The sequence below is a fragment of the Oncorhynchus keta genome, chromosome 1 (assembly GCF_023373465.1).
Source record: "Oncorhynchus keta strain PuntledgeMale-10-30-2019 chromosome 1, Oket_V2, whole genome shotgun sequence".
NCBI lineage: Eukaryota > Metazoa > Chordata > Actinopteri > Salmoniformes > Salmonidae > Oncorhynchus > Oncorhynchus keta.
Genome location: NC_068421.1, coordinates 92,137,172 through 92,149,671, shown reverse-complemented (window position 1 = coordinate 92,149,671; position 12,500 = coordinate 92,137,172).

Genomic DNA, 12,500 nt, shown 5'->3' with positions numbered 1-12,500 from the left:
AGTGTTTCCTTCTGATAGTAAGTCAACTGAGTTTCTGGAGTCATAGAAGGCTACGCAATATTTGTTGAAGCTGCTGCATATAACAAGAGCTGGATGAGGGTGCCCTTTGGCCAATCAGACCATACTTCTATCCTCCTGCTTCCTGCAAAGCAAGAACTGTAATAGGAAGTACGAGTGACGCGCTCGAATAAGGAAGTGGTCAGATGAAGTGTATGCTTTAAGCTACAGGACTGTTTCACTAGCACAGACTGGAATATGTTCTGGGATTCATTCGATAACATTGAGGAGTTTAGCACATCAGTCACCGGCGTCATTAATAAGTGTGTCGACGACGTCGTCCCCACAGTGACCGTACGTACATAACCCAACCAGAAGCCATGGATTACAGGAAACATTCGCACTGAGCTAAAGACTAGAGCTGCCTCTTTCAAGGAGCAGGACTCTAATCCAGACGCTGAGAAGAAATCCTGTTTCAACCTCGGACGAGCCATAAAACAGGCAAATCATCAATACAGGAATAATATTGAATCCTGCTATGCCATCTCTAATGCCAGACGGATGTGGAGGGCTTACTAAACTACCCAGCCGTGAGCTGTCAATGACGTGGGGCCTACCAGATGAGCTAAAAGCCTTCCATCCTCGATTCTGAACCCATGCATGAGAGCACCAGCTGCTCCAGACAACTGTGCGATCATGGTTTCCGTAGCCGGTGTGAGTAAAACAGTTAAACAGGTTAACATTCGCAAGGCTGCTGGGCCAGATGGAACACCAGGTTGTGTAGTCAGAGCATGCGCTGACCAGCAATTATTATCGCCCCGTAGCACTCACATCTATAGCCATGAAATGCTTTGAAAGGTTGGTCATCAACAGAACACTTCCTGCAACTGGATCCTGGACTTCCTGATGGGCCACCCCCAGGCAGTGTGGGTAGGCAAAAACAGATCCACTGCACTGACCATGAACACGGGTGGCCCCTCAGAGGTGTGTGCTTAGTCCCCTCATGTACTCCCTGTTCATCCACAACAGTATGACCGTCATAGAGTTTGCTGACGACACAACGGTGACTGATCACAGACGACGATGAGGCAGCTTACAGGGAGGAGGTTAGAGACTTGGTAGCGTGGTGCCAGGACAACAACCTCTTCCTCAATGTCAGCAAGACAAAGGAGTTGATGGTAGACTACAGGAAATGGAGGCCCAAACACACCCCCGTTGTACATCAACAAGGCTGTAGAGAAGCCTTCCTGTGACATGGGGTGCTGTAGGTGTCCTGGAGGGAGTGTTACGGTTTTCTTCCGTCGAAGGAGAGTCGGACCAAAATGCAGCGTGGTTCGATACATCTTTAATGAAGAAAAAAACACGAACAATACAAAAACGTAATGTGAAAACCTATACAGCCTATCTGGTGACAACTAACACAGAGACAGGAACAATCACCCACGAAACACTCAAAGAATATGGCTGCCTAAATATGGTTCCCAATCAGAGACAACGATAATCACCTGCCTCTGATTAAGAACCGCCTCAGGCAACCATAGACTTTCCTAGACAACCCTACTCAGCCACAATCCCAATACCTACTAATATAATAATATAATACCTACTAAAACCCCAATACAAAAACACACCACAAAATAAACCCATGTCACACCCTGGCCTGACCAAATAAATAAAGAAAACACAAAATACTAAGACCAAGGCATGACAGGGAGGTAGTTTGTAATGCTTTGGGCAGACCACACCACCCTCTGGAGAGCCTTGCAGTTGCGGGCTGTGCAGTTGCCGTACCAGCCGGTGATACAGCCCAACAGGATGCTTTCAATTGTGCATCTGTAAAAGTTTGTGAGAGTTTTAGGTGACAAGTCAAATTTCTTTAACCTCCTGAGGTTGAAGAGGCTCTGTTGCGCCTTCTTTACCACACTTTCTGTGTAGGTGGTCCATTTCAGTTTGTCAGTGATGTATATGCCAAGGAACTTGACGTTTTCCACCTTCTACACTGCGGTTCCATCGATGTAGATAGAGGGGTGCACCCTCTACTGTTTCCTGAAGTCCACGATCATCTCCTTTGTTTTCCAGGCGCCACACTCCCAGAGCCCTCACCTCCTCCCTGTTGGCTCGTCATCATTGGTAATCAAGCCCTCTACTGTTGTGTCGTCTGAAAACTTGAGTTGGAGGCGTGCTTGGCCACGCAGTCATGGGTAAACAGGGAATACAGGAGGGGGCTGAGCACACCTTGTGGGGCCCCAGTGTTGAGGATCGGTGGGATGGAGATGATGTTTCCTACCCTTCACCACCTGGGGGCGGCCCGTCAGGAAGTCTAGGACCCAGTTGCACAGGGCGGGGTTCAGACCCAGGGCCTCGAGCTTAATGATGAACTTGGAGGGTACTATGTTGTTGAATGCTGAGCTATAGTCAATAAACAACATTCTTACATAGGTATTCCTCTTGTCTAGATGGGATTAGGCAGTGTGCAGAGAGATGGCGATTGCATTGTCTGTGGATCTATTGAGGCGGTAAGCAAATTGAAGTGGGTCTAGGGTGGCAGGTAAGGTAGAGGTGATGATGATCCTTGACTAGTCTCTCAAAGCACTTCAGGATGACAGAGGTGAGTGCTATGTGGCGATAGTCATTCAGTTCAATTACTTTTGCCTTCTTGGGTACAGGAACAATGGAGGCCATCTTGAAGCATGTGTGGACAGCAGACTTCTATACAAGGTGGTGTCAGAGGAATGCCCAAAACATTTGAAAAGACTTCAACTGCCCAAACCATAGACTGTTCTCTTTGCTACCACAAGTCTGGAATATGATCCTGAACAGCTTCTACACCGAAGCCATAAGACTGCTAAACAAGACTGCTAAATAGATAACCAAATGGATACTCAGGACTATGTACATTGACCCTTTTTGCACTAACTGTCTTGCACTGACTCTATGCACACACACTAGACTTTAACAACACAGTCACACATATTTACACCGACACCCCAACACACACAGACACAATACCCTACCAATGCCCACACACACATAGCATGGGCACACATGCAAACCGACTCCACAAACACACACACTCGCACAAGCACGCACACAGACACAGACACAGACACAGACACAGACACAGACACAGACACAGACACAGACACAGACACAGACACACACACGTAAGCTCCATTATTAGTGGACCTGAAATAAGGAAACATTTGTGTTTTGTAAAGTAATTACACAGAGACTGAGTGTTAATTAATTTCATATCCAGAAACCCATTAAGATTGTATAAATAAGTTAGGGCCAGTAGAACTGAGAACACTACTACAGCAACACTCTATTTTGTTTTCCTTCTGGTAATGAACTTGAGTGATTCACTGAGAACCCAACCAGTTACTGTCACAGCATGACAACAGAGCCCACTGCTGCCTAGGTTATGATATAAACTATTAGCAGCAGGATGAAACAGAAACAGAGTTACAGTACTTATTCCTTCATCTGAATGGACTCAATGACTCGTTCGCCTCCTCACAACCTTGGGTAAATAAGCCTGAGAAAGTAGCCTGAGAAAGTACCCTGAAGAAGTAACCTGAAGAAGTAACCTGAAGAAGTAGCCTCAAGAAGTAACCTGAAGAAGTAACCTGAAGAAGTAGCCTGAAGAAGTAACCTGAAGAAGTAGCCTCAAGAAGTAACCTGAAGAAGTAACCTGAAGAAGTAGCCTGAAGAAGGAGCCTGAAGAAGTAGCCTGAAGAAGTAGCCTGAAGAAGTAACCTGAAGAAGTATGGCAGCAGATCCACAAGGTCTGCCATGAGAGGTGACTGTATAGTTCCCCTAAGGAAAAGCACCTTTAGTAAATCTGCATTCTCTGTGAGAGCTTCCCATGTCTGGAATACACTGCCATCAGACACACATAACTGCACCACATATCACACTTTCACAAAATGCTTGAAGACATGGCTAAAGGTCAATCAGATTTGTGAACATGGTCCCTAGCTGTGTGTTGCCGCTTTCCATGTTGTCTGTAGCTTGTGAGGTATGGAAACACTTTGTTGCTTTTATGAATTTTGTCTTGCTGCTTTTTGTTCTATGTTGCTCTGTCTGTATGCTATGTCTTGCTTGTCCTATGTTGCTATGTTGCTGTGTCTATGGTGCTATTGTCTATATTGTAATTGTTTTAATAACCTGCCCAGGGACTGCGGTTGAAAATTAGCCGGCTGGCTAAAACCGTCACTTTTACTGAAACGTTGATTAATGTGCACTGTCCCTGTAAAAATAAAATAAACTAAACTAAACTAAACTAAAAGTAGCCTGAAGAAGTAGCCTGAAGAAGTAGCCTGAAGAAGTAACATGAAGAAGTCGCCTGAAGAAGTTACCTGAAGAAGTAGCCTGAAGAAGTAACCTGAAGAAGTAACCTGAAGAAGTAGCTTCAAGAAGTAACCTGAAGAAGTAACCTGAAGAAGGAGCCTGAAGAAATAGCCTGAGGAAGTACACAAGGTAGGGTGCCGTTCTCTGTAAGAAATCAAGGCCTTTCTGGTGACATGGACTGCCATTGGGCATGCGGTAGAACGACTTGAAATTTGAACTGCCTCCCAGAACCAACTTTTCTGGTTGTAAACAGCCTTTAGGGCATCAATATGAGTCAGAAACATTCATTAAGGTGTGCCCCCCTCCCAGCTGCCATGTCTTGTGGACGAACGCGCGCACACTTGCCCCGGCATAGGAGTAAAAACGGGCTTCCATTACTTTGGTGCAAACTTCTTATACATTCAACTGTATTGTGCAAGATGGAAAGGAATGGATTACATACAACAAACGTATGACATGATGGCTGTGACTGGTGTGTGGTGACTAGCTAGCTAACTATGATACCTTGATTCTGTGATGTAGCTAGCTAACTATGATACCTTGATTGTGACTAGCTAGCTAACTATGATACCTTGATGGTGACCAGCTAGCTAACTATGATACCTTGATTCTGTGATGTAGCTAGCTAACTATGATACCTTGATTCTGTGATGTAGCTAGCTAACTATGATACCTTGATTCTGTGATGTAGCTAGCTAACTATGATACCTTGATTCTGTGATGTAGCTAGCTAACTATGATACCTTGATTCTGTGATGTAACTAGCTAACTATGATACCTTGATTCTGTGATGTAACTAGCTAACTATGATACCTTGATTCTGTGATATAACTAGCTAACTATGATACCTTGATTCTGTGATGTAACTAGCTAACTATGATACCTTGATTCTGTGATGTAACTAGCTAACTATGATACCTTGATTCTGTGATGTAACTAGCTAACTATGATACCTTGATTCTGTGATGTAACTAGCTAACTATGATACCTTGATTCTGTGATGTAACTAGCTAACTATGATACCTTGATTCTGTGATGTAACTAGCTAACGATGATACCTTGATGGTGACTAGCTAGCTAACTATGATACCTTGATTCTGTGATGTAACTAGCTAACTATGATACCTTGATTCTGTGATGTAGCTAGCTAACTATGATACCTTGATTCTGTGATGTAGCTAGCTAACTATGATACCTTGATTCTGTGATGTAACTAGCTAACTATGATACCTTGATTCTGTGATGTAGCTAGCTAACTATGATACCTTGATTCTGTGATGTAACTAGCTAACTATGATACCTTGATTCTGTGATGTAACTAGCTAACTATGATACCTTGATTCTGTGATGTAACTAGCTAACTATGATACCTTGATTCTGTGATGTAACTAGCTAACTATGATACCTTGATTCTGTGATGTAGCTAGCTAACTATGATACCTTGATTCTGTGATGTAACTAGCTAACTATGATACCTTGATTCTGTGATGTAACTAGCTAACTATGATACCTTGATTCTGTGATGTAACTAGCTAACTATGATACCTTGATTCTGTGATGTAGCTAGCTAACTATGATACCTTGATTCTGTGATGTAACTAGCTAACTATGATACCTTGATTCTGTGATGTAGCTAGCTAACTATGATACCTTGATTCTGTGATGTAACTAGCTAACTATGATACCTTGATTCTGTGATGTAACTAGCTAACTATGATACCTTGATTCTGTGATGTAACTAGCTAACTATGATACCTTGATTCTGTGATGTAACTAGCTAACTATGATACCTTGATTCTGTGATGTAACTAGCTAACTATGATACCTTGATTCTGTGATGTAACTAGCTAACTATGATACCTTGATTCTGTGATGTAACTAGCTAACTATGATACCTTGATTCTGTGATGTAACTAGCTAACTATGATACCTTGATTCTGTGATGTAACTAGCTAACTATGATACCTTGATTCTGTGATGTAACTAGCTAACTATGATACCTTGATTCTGTGATGTAACTAGCTAACTATGATACCTTGATTCTGTGATGTAACTAGCTAACTATGATACCTTGATGGTGACTAGCTAGCTAACTATGATACCTTGATTCTGTGATGTAACTAGCTAACTATGATACCTTGATTCTGTGATGTAGCTAGCTAACTATGATACCTTGATTCTGTGATGTAACTAGCTAACTATGATACCTTGATTCTGTGATGTAACTAGCTAACTATGATACCTTGATTCTGTGATGTAACTAGCTAACTATGATACCTTGATTCTGTGATGTAACTAGCTAACTATGATACCTTGATTCTGTGATGTAACTAGCTAACTATGATACCTTGATTCTGCGATGTAACTAGCTAACTATGATACCTTGATTCTGTGATGTAACTAGCTAACTATGATACCTTGATTCTGTGATGTAACTAGCTAACTATGATACCTTGATGGTGACTAGCTAGCTAACTATGATACCTTGATTCTGTGATGTAACTAGCTAACTATGATACCTTGATTCTGTGATGTAGCTAGCTAACTATGATACCTTGATTCTGTGATGTAACTAGCTAACTATGATACCTTGATTCTGTGATGTAACTAGCTAACTATGATACCTTGATTCTGTGATGTAACTAGCTAACTATGATACCTTGATTCTGTGATGTAACTAGCTAACTATGATACCTTGATTCTGTGATGTAGCTAGCTAACTATGATACCTTGATTCTGTGATGTAACTAGCTAACTATGATACCTTGATTCTGTGATGTAACTAGCTAACTATGATACCTTGATTCTGTGATGTAACTAGCTAACTATGATACCTTGATTCTGTGATGTAGCTAGCTAACTATGATACCTTGATTCTGTGATGTAACTAGCTAACTATGATACCTTGATTCTGTGATGTAGCTAGCTAACTATGATACCTTGATTCTGTGATGTAACTAGCTAACTATGATACCTTGATTCTGTGATGTAACTAGCTAACTATGATACCTTGATTCTGTGATGTAACTAGCTAACTATGATACCTTGATTCTGTGATGTAACTAGCTAACTATGATACCTTGATTCTGTGATGTAACTAGCTAACTATGATACCTTGATTCTGTGATGTAACTAGCTAACTATGATACCTTGATTCTGTGATGTAACTAGCTAACTATGATACCTTGATTCTGTGATGTAACTAGCTAACTATGATACCTTGATTCTGTGATGTAACTAGCTAACTATGATACCTTGATTCTGTGATGTAACTAGCTAACTATGATACCTTGATTCTGTGATGTAACTAGCTAACTATGATACCTTGATTCTGTGATGTAACTAGCTAACTATGATACCTTGATGGTGACTAGCTAGCTAACTATGATACCTTGATTCTGTGATGTAACTAGCTAACTATGATACCTTGATTCTGTGATGTAGCTAGCTAACTATGATACCTTGATTCTGTGATGTAACTAGCTAACTATGATACCTTGATTCTGTGATGTAACTAGCTAACTATGATACCTTGATTCTGTGATGTAACTAGCTAACTATGATACCTTGATTCTGTGATGTAACTAGCTAACTATGATACCTTGATTCTGTGATGTAACTAGCTAACTATGATACCTTGATTCTGTGATGTAACTAGCTAACTATGATACCTTGATTCTGTGATGTAACTAGCTAACTATGATACCTTGATTCTGTGATGTAACTAGCTAACTATGATACCTTGATTCTGTGATGTAGCTAGCTAACTATGATACCTTGATTCTGTGATGTAACTAGCTAACTATGATACCTTGATTCTGTGATGTAACTAGCTAACTATGATACCTTGATTCTGCGATGTAACTAGCTAACTATGATACCTTGATTCTGTGATGTAACTAGCTAACTATGATACCTTGATTCTGTGATGTAACTAGCTAACTATGATACCTTGATGGTGACTAGCTAGCTAACTATGATACCTTGATTCTGTGATGTAACTAGCTAACTATGATACCTTGATTCTGTGATGTAGCTAGCTAACTATGATACCTTGATTCTGTGATGTAACTAGCTAACTATGATACCTTGATTCTGTGATGTAACTAGCTAACTATGATACCTTGATTCTGTGATGTAACTAGCTAACTATGATACCTTGATTCTGTGATGTAACTAGCTAACTATGATACCTTGATTCTGTGATGTAACTAGCTAACTATGATACCTTGATTCTGTGATGTAACTAGCTAACTATGATACCTTGATTCTGTGATGTAACTAGCTAACTATGATACCTTGATTCTGTGATGTAGCTAGCTAACTATGATACCTTGATTCTGTGATGTAACTAGCTAACTATGATACCTTGATTCTGTGATGTAACTAGCTAACTATGATACCTTGATTCTGCGATGTAACTAGCTAACTATGATACCTTGATTCTGTGATGTAACTAGCTAACTATGATACCTTGATTCTGTGATGTAACTAGCTAACTATGATACCTTGATGGTGACTAGCTAGCTAACTATGATACCTTGATTCTGTGATGTAACTAGCTAACTATGATACCTTGATTCTGTGATGTAGCTAGCTAACTATGATACCTTGATTCTGTGATGTAACTAGCTAACTATGATACCTTGATTCTGTGATGTAACTAGCTAACTATGATACCTTGATTCTGTGATGTAACTAGCTAACTATGATACCTTGATTCTGTGATGTAACTAGCTAACTATGATACCTTGATTCTGTGATGTAACTAGCTAACTATGATACCTTGATTCTGCGATGTAACTAGCTAACTATGATACCTTGATTCTGTGATGTAACTAGCTAACTATGATACCTTGATTCTGTGATGTAGCTAGCTAACTATGATACCTTGATTCTGTGATGTAACTAGCTAACTATGATACCTTGATTCTGTGATGTAGCTAGCTAACTATGATACCTTGATTCTGTGATGTAACTAGCTAACTATGATACCTTGATTCTGTGATGTAACTAGCTAACTATGATACCTTGATTCTGTGATGTAACTAGCTAACTATGATACCTTGATTCTGTGATGTAACTAGCTAACTATGATACCTTGATTCTGTGATGTAACTAGCTAACTATGATACCTTGATTCTGTGATGTAACTAGCTAACTATGATACCTTGATTCTGTGATGTAACTAGCTAACTATGATACCTTGATTCTGCGATGTAACTAGCTAACTATGATACCTTGATTCTGTGATGTAACTAGCTAACTATGATACCTTGATTCTGTGATGTAGCTAGCTAACTATGATACCTTGATTCTGTGATGTAACTAGCTAACTATGATACCTTGATTCTGTGATGTAGCTAGCTAACTATGATACCTTGATTCTGTGATGTAACTAGCTAACTATGATACCTTGATTCTGTGATGTAACTAGCTAACTATGATACCTTGATTCTGTGATGTAACTAGCTAACTATGATACCTTGATGGTGACCAGTTAGCTAACTATGATACCTTGATGGTGACTAGCTAGCTAACTATGATACCTTGATGGTGACCAGCTAGCTAACTATGATACCTTGATGGTGACCAGCTAGCTAACTATGATACCTTGATTCTGTGATGTAACTAGCTAACTATGATACCTTGATGGTGACCAGTTAGCTAACTATGATACCTTGATGGTGACTAGCTAGCTAACTATGATACCTTGATGGTGACCAGCTAGCTAACTATGATACCTTGATGGTGACCAGCTAGCTAACTATTATACCTTGATGGTGACTAGCTAGCTAACTATGATACCTTGATGGTGACCAGCTAGCTAACTATGATACCTTGATGGTGACCAGCTAGCTAACTATGATACATTGATGGTGACCAGCTAGCTAACTATGATACCTTGGTGACTAGCTAGCTAACTATGATACCTTGATGGTGACTAGCTAGCTAACTATGATACCTTGATGGTGACCAGCTAGCTAACTATGATACCTTGATGGTGACCAGCTAGCTAACTATGATACCTTGATGGTGACCAGCTAGCTAACTATGATACCTTGATGGTGACCAGCTAGCTAACTATGATACCTTGATGGTGACCAGCTAGCTAACTATGATACCTTGATGGTGACTAGCTAGCTAACTATGATACCTTGATGGTGACTAGCTAGCTAACTATGATACCTTGATGGTGACTAGCTAGCTAACTATGATACCTTGATGGTGACCAGCTAGCTAACTATGATACCTTGATTCTGTGATGTAACTAGCTAACTATGATACCTTGATGGTGACCAGTTAGCTAACTATGATACCTTGATGGTGACTAGCTAGCTAACTATGATACCTTGATGGTGACCAGCTAGCTAACTATGATACCTTGATTCTGTGATGTAACTAGCTAACTATGATACCTTGATGGTGACCAGTTAGCTAACTATGATACCTTGATGGTGACTAGCTAGCTAACTATGATACCTTGATGGTGACCAGCTAGCTAACTATGATACCTTGATGGTGACCAGCTAGCTAACTATTATACCTTGATGGTGACTAGCTAGCTAACTATGATACCTTGATGGTGACCAGCTAGCTAACTATGATACCTTGATGGTGACCAGCTAGCTAACTATGATACATTGATGGTGACCAGCTAGCTAACTATGATACCTTGGTGACTAGCTAGCTAACTATGATACCTTGATGGTGACTAGCTAGCTAACTATGATACCTTGATGGTGACCAGCTAGCTAACTATGATACCTTGATGGTGACCAGCTAGCTAACTATGATACCTTGATGGTGACCAGCTAGCTAACTATGATACCTTGATGGTGACCAGCTAGCTAACTATGATACCTTGATGGTGACTAGCTAGCTAACTATGATACCTTGATGGTGACTAGCTAGCTAACTATGATACCTTGATGGTGACTAGCTAGCTAACTATGATACCTTGATGGTGACCAGCTAGCTAACTATGATACCTTGATGGTGACCAGCTAGCTAACTATGATACCTTGATGGTGACCAGCTAGCTAACTATGATACCTTGATTCTGTGACGTAACTAGCTAAATGCATAGCCTCTCCATAATGTGTAATGTTTTGTAATGTCATAGAGAGTAAGATCATTTGCTTAGGTAACATTGCACCTGATGTTAAGTTTTGATGGGATGTAATGTTAGCCTGCTTGCTAACTTATCTAAAATGTTTAAACTCAAACTGGCTAGCTAAGATTGATCCCTGTTAGCTAATGTTAGCTGACAGGGACAGGACAAAAACAAATAATCAAATGATTATTTCTCTTCGGAGCAAAATGTGCAGAGCTGGGATGGTTGTCTGTCAGGGTTTTCCTGTGGTGAAGTAGAGGACCAAAACGCAGCGTGGTTATATTGACTCATGTTTAATAAAAACAGATAAACATGAACACTACAAAACAATAAACGTGGAAAACCAAAAACAGCCCTATCTGGTGCAAAACACAGAGACAGGAACAATCACCCACAAAACCCAACACAAAACAGGCTACCTAAATATGGTTCCCAATCAGAGACAATGACTAACACCTGCCTCTGATTGAGAACCATATCAGGCCAAACATAGAAATAGACAAACCAGACACACAACATAGAATGCCCACCCAGCTCACGTCCTGACCAACACTAAAACAAGGAAAACACATACGAACGATGGACAGAACGTGACATTGTCTCTAAGTTTGAATCCGGAGTCGTTTTTGTGTACCAGTTCATAAACCATGTGCTATAGAATCGGTAGGTCGAAAAATCTCTTCCCAACTATTTTGCAATCTATATGGCAACACTCAAATGTTTTGGTCCTTAAAACTTCTTATGGGCAGGTGGGACGGTAGCGTCCCACCTGGCCAACATCCGGTGAAATTGTATTATAAATATTTAACTTTTATAAATATGTAACTTTCATAAAATCCCATGTGTAATACATCAATTACAAATTATCTTTGAAAGACAGGGTCCTGAAAAAGGGAAGTTTACTTTTTTGCTCAGTTTATTTATGAAGATTATACCATTTTTATCAATTAGTATATTTGAGTTTTAACCATACTATTTGTTGTTGAAAATTGTCAAAAAACGTTGTTTAATTTGACTCTATAGGCTACTGAAC